At 54.3% G+C, this 9,487-nt stretch overlaps 1 protein-coding gene across 2 annotated transcripts in view; it reads right to left on the bottom strand.

The window, feature by feature from the left end:
* The window catches only part of SEMA4B (semaphorin 4B), a 32,809-nt gene extending 30,381 nt beyond the window's left edge, over nt 1-2,428 (bottom strand). Inside the window, exon 1 of one of the 2 annotated variants that reach the window (XM_089310719.1) lies at nt 2,323-2,428. The gene's annotated coding sequence lies outside the window, so the exon portion shown is untranslated. Of the gene's footprint in view, nt 1-1,903; nt 2,062-2,322 lie in introns of those variants that run through there. The other variant, XM_002721507.6, reaches the window with a different exon arrangement.
* Nucleotides 2,429-9,487: the final 7,059 nt, after the last annotated feature.

Raw genomic sequence — 9,487 nt, 5'->3', positions numbered from 1 at the left:
GCGCTGAACTTTTTTTTTTTTTTTTTTTTTTATTTTTGACAGGCAGAGTGGACAGTGAGAGAGAGAGACAGAGAGAAAGGTCTTCCTTTGCCGTTGGTTCACCCTCCAATGGCCGCCGCGGCCAGCGCACCGTGCTGATCCGAAGGCAGGAGCCAGGTGCTTCTCCTGGTCTCCCATGTGGGTGCAGGGCCCAAGCACTTGGGCCATCCTCCACTGCACTCCCGGGCCACAGCAGAGAGCTGGCCTGGAAGAGGGACAACCGGGACAGACTCCGGCGCCCCGACTGGGACTAGAACCCGGGGTGCCGGCGCTGCAGGAGAAGGATTAGCCTATTGAGCCACGGTGCCGACCTGGTTTATATAATTCTCACAACAGGGACTGCAGCTAGGGTCCCACTGCACACACACAGAGGTTCAGAGACTTGCCACTGTCCCTGCAGGGCCAAATCAGGACCAGGACCAGCTCTCCACCTGCCCACACAGGCAATCCCCTTGTGGTCACAAACGCAACCAGGGCTGGTCTCCGGCCCCACCTGTTCTCCCCTTCCAGTAATTTCAGTCGCCCCTCCCTCCCTCCTCCCTTCCTTCCTGCTGTCAGTCACTCAACAAACCTTCTCCTGTGCTTGCTGCCCGCTAAGTGCTGCTGAAATCCAAAGGGAGAGACGCGGCTGCTGCCTCTGCAGCGCTCACAGGCCGTCAGCATCCCTTCAGCGCCTCTTTCCCAGGGACACCTGCCCTGGTCCACATTTCTTCAGATGCCTTCACCACTCAGCCCTTTGTCCCCAACCCTGGGTCAGCCCGGCAGCGCTCCCAGGCTGTGGGGCCGAGAATCTGTTCCCTGCTGGCTTCTTGGGGGGGAGGGGGCTCCTCTGGGGTCCCTCCACAGAGGCTCCGATTTCCATTCAGACACTCCTTAGGTTGCAGCAAAACATGCCCCTCACTCCTGTGCACCCCAGCTCCCTGACCGCAGGGGGCCGGGCCTGCCTAACTCCTGCCCCAGGGCAGATCCTGCAAAAAGCAGGCATCCAGTAAAGGTTTACAACGTGAACACAGTCTCAAATCACCTCTTAATGATTCCTTCACGTGGTACTTCCTGGATCCCTTTCCCCCTCCATCCTCCTGTCCTGTGCAACATTAGAGACCCCACCTGGGTGGGGAGACACAGGGCCCACCTCCCTGCTTCACCCACCCAAAACGTTTGGTTGCTCATTCAGCTCCAGTCCCAGCAGCTCTCTGGCTAAGAGACAGGGTTTCGGAGGCCAGAAGCCTGGCTCTTGGGGGCTGATTTTGGGCAATCTTGTCAGATACCACATTAAACCCAGAACCCTAGATCTGTGTGCTGGAGGGGAGGGGGTGCCCCGTATCTATGGATCCATGGGGAAAACAGCTTTTCTGTCTTTTCATTGTACTCATTTCAGGCCTTAGTGGCATGGGGCCCTTCCAAGAATCCCGCGAATCTTCACGCAGTTGGCAACCTCCCATTGCAGGTAAGGTCTGGCCACCGACTGCAGGTGACCCAGGGCTCCCCAGAGCACCGTGGCTCGGCAGAGGCTGCCCCACAGCCCCATTCCAGGGCCCTGGGTCCGCGGTGACACGGGGGTTATGCCCACGGCCAGGCCTTCTCAGAAATCCGACCGCCTCCCGCCGCCCCCGGGCCGGGACGAGCGTCGCAGGTTTAGGAGCCGGGCTGGGCGCGAGAGAGTCGGCGTAAGCCCCCGGTGGCCATAGCAACGCGGGCCCCACCTCCCGGCTGCCATGGCAACAGGCGCCCCCAGTGGCGGGCGCCGGTGCCCATCAGAGCGTGCAGGTGGCGCCCTCCTGGATGAGGGACTGGCTGCTGGGCGGCCTCGGCCTGGTCGGGGCACCCTGGACCGCGACCCCCAGCCAGCCGTCCCCAAGCCTACCTGGCGCGGGTCGCGACCGCGTGGTCCTGAGGTACCCAAGCGTCGGTCCCGCCGCCACACAGCCCCCACGCCGTCCCCGAGGACCCGCGGTGTCCGGCGAGCGCTGTGGGTCCGCGCGGCCTCCCCGGAAATGCTGGGCCGCGGCCAAGCTCCGCCCCCTCGCCCCGCCCCGCGCGTGTTTACGGGAACTGTCCCGAGGCGCCCTCCTGGGCTCCCGTTGCCCGCGGGCCCGGGCCCTGGCGGACCCCAGGCGGACCCCAGGCTGCCCTCGGGCCGGCCTCCCCGACCCCGGCCTCTCTGGAGCTGGACTCCACCAACTGGCTGTGTGTCCTGGGGCCGAGCTCCTCGGGCTCTATGAGTCCGCAAAGTGGGCGCCGCACGCGTAGGGACCCCCCCGGGGCTGCGTTGGAGGCACACACCTGGCGCAGGGTGTGCCCTGGATAATGGCCAGAGCCACCCACGTCCCCCGACCTTGGGCTCCCGGTTGGCCCTTCACCTGCACGGGGCCAGCGGAAGGGACAGGAAAGGCCGGTGGGAGGGGTGAGGGACCACGCGTTTATCGAGTGACCTTGGCCACTGCGTGCTTGAGGCCTGCTTCTTCTGTGTCTTCCAGGAAAGTGACAGAACTTTCAGGGCGGTTCCTGAAACAGCCAGTTCCCGGCCTGTAAGTGGCCCAGCTGGCCAGAGCCGGCTGATCCCGGGACCCAGAGCCAAATGCCAGCCTCTTCCTGGGCCACGCTGCGCCCTGGTGCACAGCTGTCCCTCTGCCATCACCCTGGGCGGAGCTGCCCGACCCGGGAGAGGGTGGGGCAGCGCCTCCAGCGAAAGCAAAAGGTAGTTATTTGGCCTGCGGGCTGCGAGAGCTGCGTGCACAAACTGAGTTGAGATCAGCTTGTTTTGGTGCAAACACATTTTGAAATCTGTCCACGTGGGATCTTCAGGGAGTTCATGGAAAATGCCTTGTGTGTCAAAACTACTTGCGGATTTCAGCATTGTTTTGGGACAAAATAAACTTCTCTCTTCATTCAGTGTTCCCACAAGCATTTTAAAGTTAGCGGTGTTTACTGCCGAAAAGTTGTAAAACGCAATGAAAAATACAATTCCCCATAAGTTCACCTTCCCCGGGGACTGCCAATGTTAATATCTTCTAAAAAACTGAGATATGACTTATGTGCAGTAAAGTGCACAAATCTTAGTAAGTCTTACTGGTGCTGCTATTTTGGTGAATACTCTCTTTTCTATGCATAATTGGACATTTATATTTCTTAGAAAAAGGATTATCCAATAGATATCTGTGTCATTTTTCCCTAGGACAGTCAAATGTCACATTTTCCCATAGCATTAAAAATCCTTGTACATGTTCATTTGTATTGCTTTTCTAAAAATTTATTTACTTAAAAGGCAGAGTGACAGAGAAAGGGAGGGAGAGAGAGAGAGAGAGAGATCGAGAGAGAGAGATCTTCCATCTGCCGGTGCACTCCCCAAATGGCCTCAGTGTTCAGGGCTGGGCCCGTCCCAAGCCAGGAGGCTGGAGCTCCACCCAGATCTCCTACGTGGATGGGCAGGTGGGTGAACAAGGAGTTGGATCAGAAGCAGGGCAGCCGGGACTCAAACCCGTGCTCCCGCGTGCAATGCAAGCGCTGCAGGCGGTGGCTTAACCCCCTGTGCCACAAGGCCGGCTTCATTTCTCATGCATCCTTTTTTTATTTGAAAGGCAGAGTTACAGAGAGGCAGAGAGAGGCAGAGAGAGGGAGAGAGAGAGAGAGAGAGAGAGCGCCTCCGACTGCTGGTTCACTCCCCAAATGGCCACTCCCTGTTCTTTGTCCTAAGTCTCATCAGGGTGATTAGCCCTGTCAATCCCCTCTCACACACTTCCTCAATGACTTTTGCTCCTTGTGTTTTTCCTTCATCCTCATACACACCCCATTAGGAAAACACACAGCGGGTATAGCTCAGGTGGCGCGCGTGCACCCACAGCTTCCAAAATTGTGCCATCCGTCTGCGAGCTGAGGAGACCCAGCTTGCTGAGGACACAGAAGGTGGCCACATTAGGGGGTCCCGCCTTGGGTCACCCAAGCCCCTGGAGGCCATGGTGCAGGAGGCACCCAGAAAATGCCCAGTGCCCTGGGAGCCCCGGCTGCTCTGCAAAGCACCTGGAGTCGTGGCTTCCTTGTGGCACTCAGGGGGCAGGGGGCGGGGGGCTTGGCTTCTGCCCTCCGTGTGGCCCTAGAGCAGCCCAGAGCCCTGGGAAGAGGAATGCACTCTGCAGCCCCCTAGCCTTCTTTCTGCCTGCCCACCCCGCTTTTCTCCTCCTCCTCCATGCTCCCCCCAGCCTTCTCCAGAACAAAGGGAAAGATCTTCAATGTTGCTGACAAGAGGCCCCCTGGTTAATGGCCTTGATCCTGCCCCGCCCCCTTCCCTCGCTGCTGGACCCCAGGTGCAGGGGGTTTCATCACTCCGCTCACATCACCCAGGGGCTCCTGATTAATGGGGCTGTCTGTTTTCTTTCATCCTCATTCCCCTCCCACGCCCCACCCCCCCATGTGCTCCTTTTCTGAAGTGTTCCATACGTGTGCGGTTGTTCTTGGAAAATGTGCCTTGTACAACTCCACACGTGGTTTTACTTTTTTGACTTTTCAATGTTGAAATAATCAACTCAGGAGAAGTTGCACAGACAGTAGCCATTGTCCTGTGGACCCCCGTCCAGCTTCCTCCATGGTGAAGTTATACAACTGTGGTTAAAACAGCAAAACCAGGGGCCAGTGCTATGGCGTAGCAGGCTAAGCCTCTGCCTGCAGTGCAGGCATCCCATATGGGCGCTGGTTCGAGTCCTGGCTGCACTTCTGCCGGTCCAGCTCTGCTTATGGCCTGGGAAAGTAGTGGAACATGGCCCAAGGGATTGGGCCCATGCTACACACGTGGGAGACCCAGAAGAGGCGCCTGGATTTGGAGCAGTTCAGCTTCAGCCATTAGAGGAGTGAATGAGTAGATGGACAGACCGTTCTCTCTGCCTCTCCCCTCTCTTTGTAACCCTGCTTCTCAAATAAGTAAATAATAACATTTTTTTAAAAACCCAGGAAAACCAGAAACTGGAACAGCCAGTTAAAAACAGGCTGTTTTTTTATCATTCTGGTTTTTTGTTTTTTTGTGTGTTTTTTTGTTTGTTTTTACCTGTGTTTGTCTATGTGTGTACACAGTGCTGTGCAATTCGACGCCATGAATAGGTTTGTGTGCAGGGCAAGCCTTTGGCCTGAATGGTTAAATGGCAGTTAAGACACCCACATCCCGCATCAGAGGGCCTGGGTTTGATACTCAGCTCTGGCTCCTGACTCCAGCTTCCTGCTACCGCAGACCCTGGGAGGCAGCAGCGGTGGCTCAAGGGCCTGGGTTCCTGCCACCCACATGGGAGACCTGGGTTGAGTTCCCAGCTCCCAGAAGCTGGGCCCAGCCTTGACCAATGCTGGCATTTGGGCAGTGACCCAGCAGATGGCAGCTCTGTGTGTGTCCGTCTGTCTGCTAAGTAAATTAATAATACAAAACTGGGGGGCGGCATTGTGGTGCAGAGATTAAACTGCCACCTGCCATACTGGCATCCCATTTTGGAGCGCTGGTTGAAGTCCTGGCTGCTCCACTTCTGACCCAGCTCCCTGCTAATGCACCTGAGAAAGCAGCGAATGACGGGCCAACTACTTGGGTCCCAAGACCCAGATAGAGTTCCAGGGTCCTGGCTTCAGCCTCAGCCTGTATTGTTGAGGCCATTTGGGGAGTGAACCAGCAGATACAAGATCTCTCTTCTCTCCTCTCCTCTTTCTCCTTCTCTTCTTCTCTCCCTCTCCCTCTCCTGCTCTGTAACTCTAACTTTCAAATAGATAAGTAAATCTTAAAAAAAAAAAATACAAGGGCCAGCGTTGTGGCAAAGTAGATAAAGCTGCTGCTTGCTGCCAGCATCCCATGTGGGCACTGGTTCGAGTCCTGGCTGCTCCACTTCCAATCCAGCTCTCTGCTATGGGCTGGGAAAGCAGTAGAAGATGGCCCAAGTCCTTGGGCCCCTGCACCCGCATGGGAGACCCAGAAGAAGCTCCTGGCTTCAGAGCCCAACTCCAACCATTGCAGCCATTTGGAGAGTAAACCAATGTGTGTGTCCCCTCTCATTCTCTCTCTGTAAACTCTGCCTTTCAAATAAATAAATAACAAAAAAAAATTTTTTTTAACAGTCAGAGTGGACAGTGAGAGAGAGAGACAGAGAGAAAGGTCTTCCTTTTACCATTGGTTCACCCTCCAATGGCCGCCGCGGCCTGCACGCTGTGGCGGGCGCACCGCGCTGATCCAAAGGCAGGAGCCAGGTGCTTCTCCTGGTCTCCCATGGTGTGCAGGGCCCAAGCACTTGGGCCATCCTCCACTGCACTCCCTGGCCACAGCAGAGAGCTGGCCTGGAAGAGGGGCAACCAGGACAGAATCCGGCGCCCCAACCAGGGCTAGAACCCAGTGTGCCTGTTGAGCCTGTTGAGCCACGGCGCCGGCCAAATAACAAAATTTGTTTTAAATGACAGACTCTCCCACCAGCACCACAAGGGACTACTTTGTGGTATGCCTTTACAGTCACACTCCTGTCCCTGTCCCCTGACAGCTGTCATCTCTTCCCTGTCTCTAAAGTTTCCTAATTGTTTTTAACTTCTTTTCTTTCTTTCTTTCTTTCTTTCTTTCTTTCTTTCTTTCTTTCTTTCTGAGTGGCTTATTGACTCTTTTTTTTTTAAGATTTTATTTATTCAAAAGTCAGAGAGTTACACAGAGAGAAAAGAGGCAGAGAGAGGGAGAGGTCTTCCATCCGCTGGTTCACTCCCCACTTAGCCGCAACGGCTGTAGCTTTGCCAATCTGAAGCCAGGAGCCAGGAGCTTCTTCCAGGTCTCCCATGTGGGTGCAGGGGCCCAAGGACTTGGGTCATCTTCTACTGCTTTCCCAGGCCATAGCAGAGCTGGATAGAAAGAGGAGCAGCTGGGACTAGAACTAGCACCCATATGGGATGCTGGGGCTTCAGGCCAGGGTGTTAACCCGCTGCACCACAGCGCCAGCCCCTAGTTTCCTAATTTTTTAAAAAAAGATTTATTTACTTGAAAGAGAGTTATAGAGAGAGGGAGAGAGAGAGAGAGAGAGAGAGAGAGAGAGAGAGAGAGAGAGAGGTCTTCCAACCGCTGGTTCAATTCTCAAATGGCCACGACGACTGGATCTGGGCCAATTCAAAGCCGGCAGCCTGGAGCTTCTTCTGGGTTGTCCCATGTGGGTGCAGGGGTCCAAGGGCTTGGGCCATCTTCAACTACTTTCCCAGGCCATAGCAGAGAGCTGGATCGGAAGAGGAGCAGCCGGGACTCAAACCAGCGCCCGTGTGGGATGCCTGCACTGCAGACTGGGTTTTACCTGCTACGCCACAGCGTCAACCTCAGTTTTCTAATTTTGAGTGATGTTGTGTAAAGAGAATCAGCCAGTGAATAACTTCTTGAGACTTTTTTTTTTTTTTTTTTTTTTTTTTTTTTGCTAATCCTCATGCCCTTGAGACACACCCAAGTCATTGTGTTCATCAGGTTTTTAGTTCTGTTTGCTCAGTAGTATTCCATGCGGACTCCCAGAGCTGCCCTCTGCTCACTCATTGAGCTGACGGATACTTGGGAAGTTTCCAATCTGGGGCTATTACGAAGAGAGCCACTAGTAACGTCGGTGTGCAGGTTTTATGTGCGTGTGAGTTTTCACTTCTCTGCGATATTTGCCCCTAGAGTGTAACTGCCAAGGCTGCCACGGTGCGCGTGCGTTTCGCTTTATAAGCAGTTGCACAGTGTTTTCCACGGAATTTTGCACCAGGAATGCGGGAGAGAGCAGCGTCTCCGCAGGCTCACCAGCACTTCCCGTGACTGCTGGCCGTCCTCATAGGTAGACAGCGATTTTGTGACTTTAATTTCAGCTCCCTGGTGGCTAATCATGTTCGTTCGGCATCGTTTCCAGGGCTGTTCCCCCTACATCCCTCCTCTTGGGCAGGTGTCTGATAAGACCCAAGGCTCTTTGGCTTCAGACAAGGGTTTCTGGGGGCGTATTTATGCTGGAACGCAAGGGAGACTCTGCGGGTAGAGCCGCCCCGGTACCACCGGCTCAAGAAGGGGAGCTGGGCAGGGCTGTCTGATGGACGGGAGGTGGACCGGCGCCCCTCAGCTCCCAGCGCCTGGATCCATTCCTAGCCTTGCGTTCTGCAAAGGTGCCTTTGTTTTTTATTCTTGCACAAGACTCACTCCAAAGCCACCCCACCAAGATCACCTATTGGCCCCATTGGGCTACTCCAGGCATGCGTCCAAGCAGCAGGGGGTCTTTTGTGGCTAGAGTGTTGGTATTCATCTTCTCTGCTTGGCCTGGAGCTGGGTGAGCGGCCCAGGGCCAGAGATGGTGGGAGGTGGACTTGGGTCAGGTCCTGATGGGCTTGATTTTCAGTGCTACTTCTGTCCTGTTTCCTGTTCATGGCTTTGGCCCATTTTCTAATTGGATTGTTTGCTTTGCATTCTCAAGTTACATAAATGGCATTTTGTTGCATGCTTTGCTTTGTTGCCTAGTTTTTTATTCCACAGGCCTGTGCCTGCTGCTTGGAGCACATCTAAGGATACATCCCTCTTTGCTGCTCAGGGTCCTCCCAGAGGTGCACCTCCCACAGTTCATCTGTTTGTGACCCCAAGAACCCAAACTGCCTTCAACCCTCAACGCCATAAATAACTGCACCCAAGGGAGAATGTATTTATTTAAAAAAATTTACTTTTTAAAAGATTTCTTTCAGGGGCCAGTGCTGTGGGCCGAGGCCACAGCATCCCATATAAGTGCTGGCTCATGTCCTGGCTGCTCCATTTCCAATCCAGCTCCCCACTAATGCGCCTGGAAAAGCAGAAGAAGATGGCTCAAGTGCTTGGGCCTCTGCACCCACGTGGGGGACCCTGAAGAAACTCTTGGTTCCTGGTATCAGATTGGCCCAGCTCCAGCAGCTGTGGCCACTTGGGGGAGTGAACCAGCAGATGGAAGGTCTCTCTCTCTCTGTAACTCTGCCTCTCAAATAAATAAATAAATCTTAATATATATTACATATATATATATTTCTTTCTTTTTTGTAGTTCACTTCATAAATGGCCACGACAGCCAGGGCTGCACCAGACCAAAGCCAGGAGCCAGGAACTCCATCCTTGTCTCCCACATGGGTAGCAGGGGCTCAAGTACTTGGGTTGTCTTCTGTAGCCTTCCCAGGCACATTAGCAGGAAGCTGGATCAAAAGTGGAGCAGCCAGGCCTCCGAACCCACATTCCAATATGGGATGCTGGTGTCACAAGCAGCAGCTTAACTTACTGTGCCACCACGCCGGCCCCAAGAATGTCTTTGAGGTCATTCACAAGATGAATGCTGGGTCACAGGCTGCGTGTACACAGAGCCCCAGCCTGCACCTTGCCGACTCCTGGAACTATCCAGCTAAATTTCCAATGTGAATGATATAGAGTGATAGCAAATTATTTTAATCAACTTTATTAAGATATAATTTCTATATAGTAATATAAACGCATTTTATGTGT

The sequence above is a fragment of the Oryctolagus cuniculus genome, chromosome 12, assembly GCF_051225735.1.
Source record: "Oryctolagus cuniculus isolate XC-2025 breed Fujian yellow rabbit chromosome 12, ASM5122573v1, whole genome shotgun sequence".
NCBI classification, from domain to species: domain Eukaryota; kingdom Metazoa; phylum Chordata; class Mammalia; order Lagomorpha; family Leporidae; genus Oryctolagus; species Oryctolagus cuniculus.
This window is presented reverse-complemented; position numbering and strand designations above follow the sequence as displayed.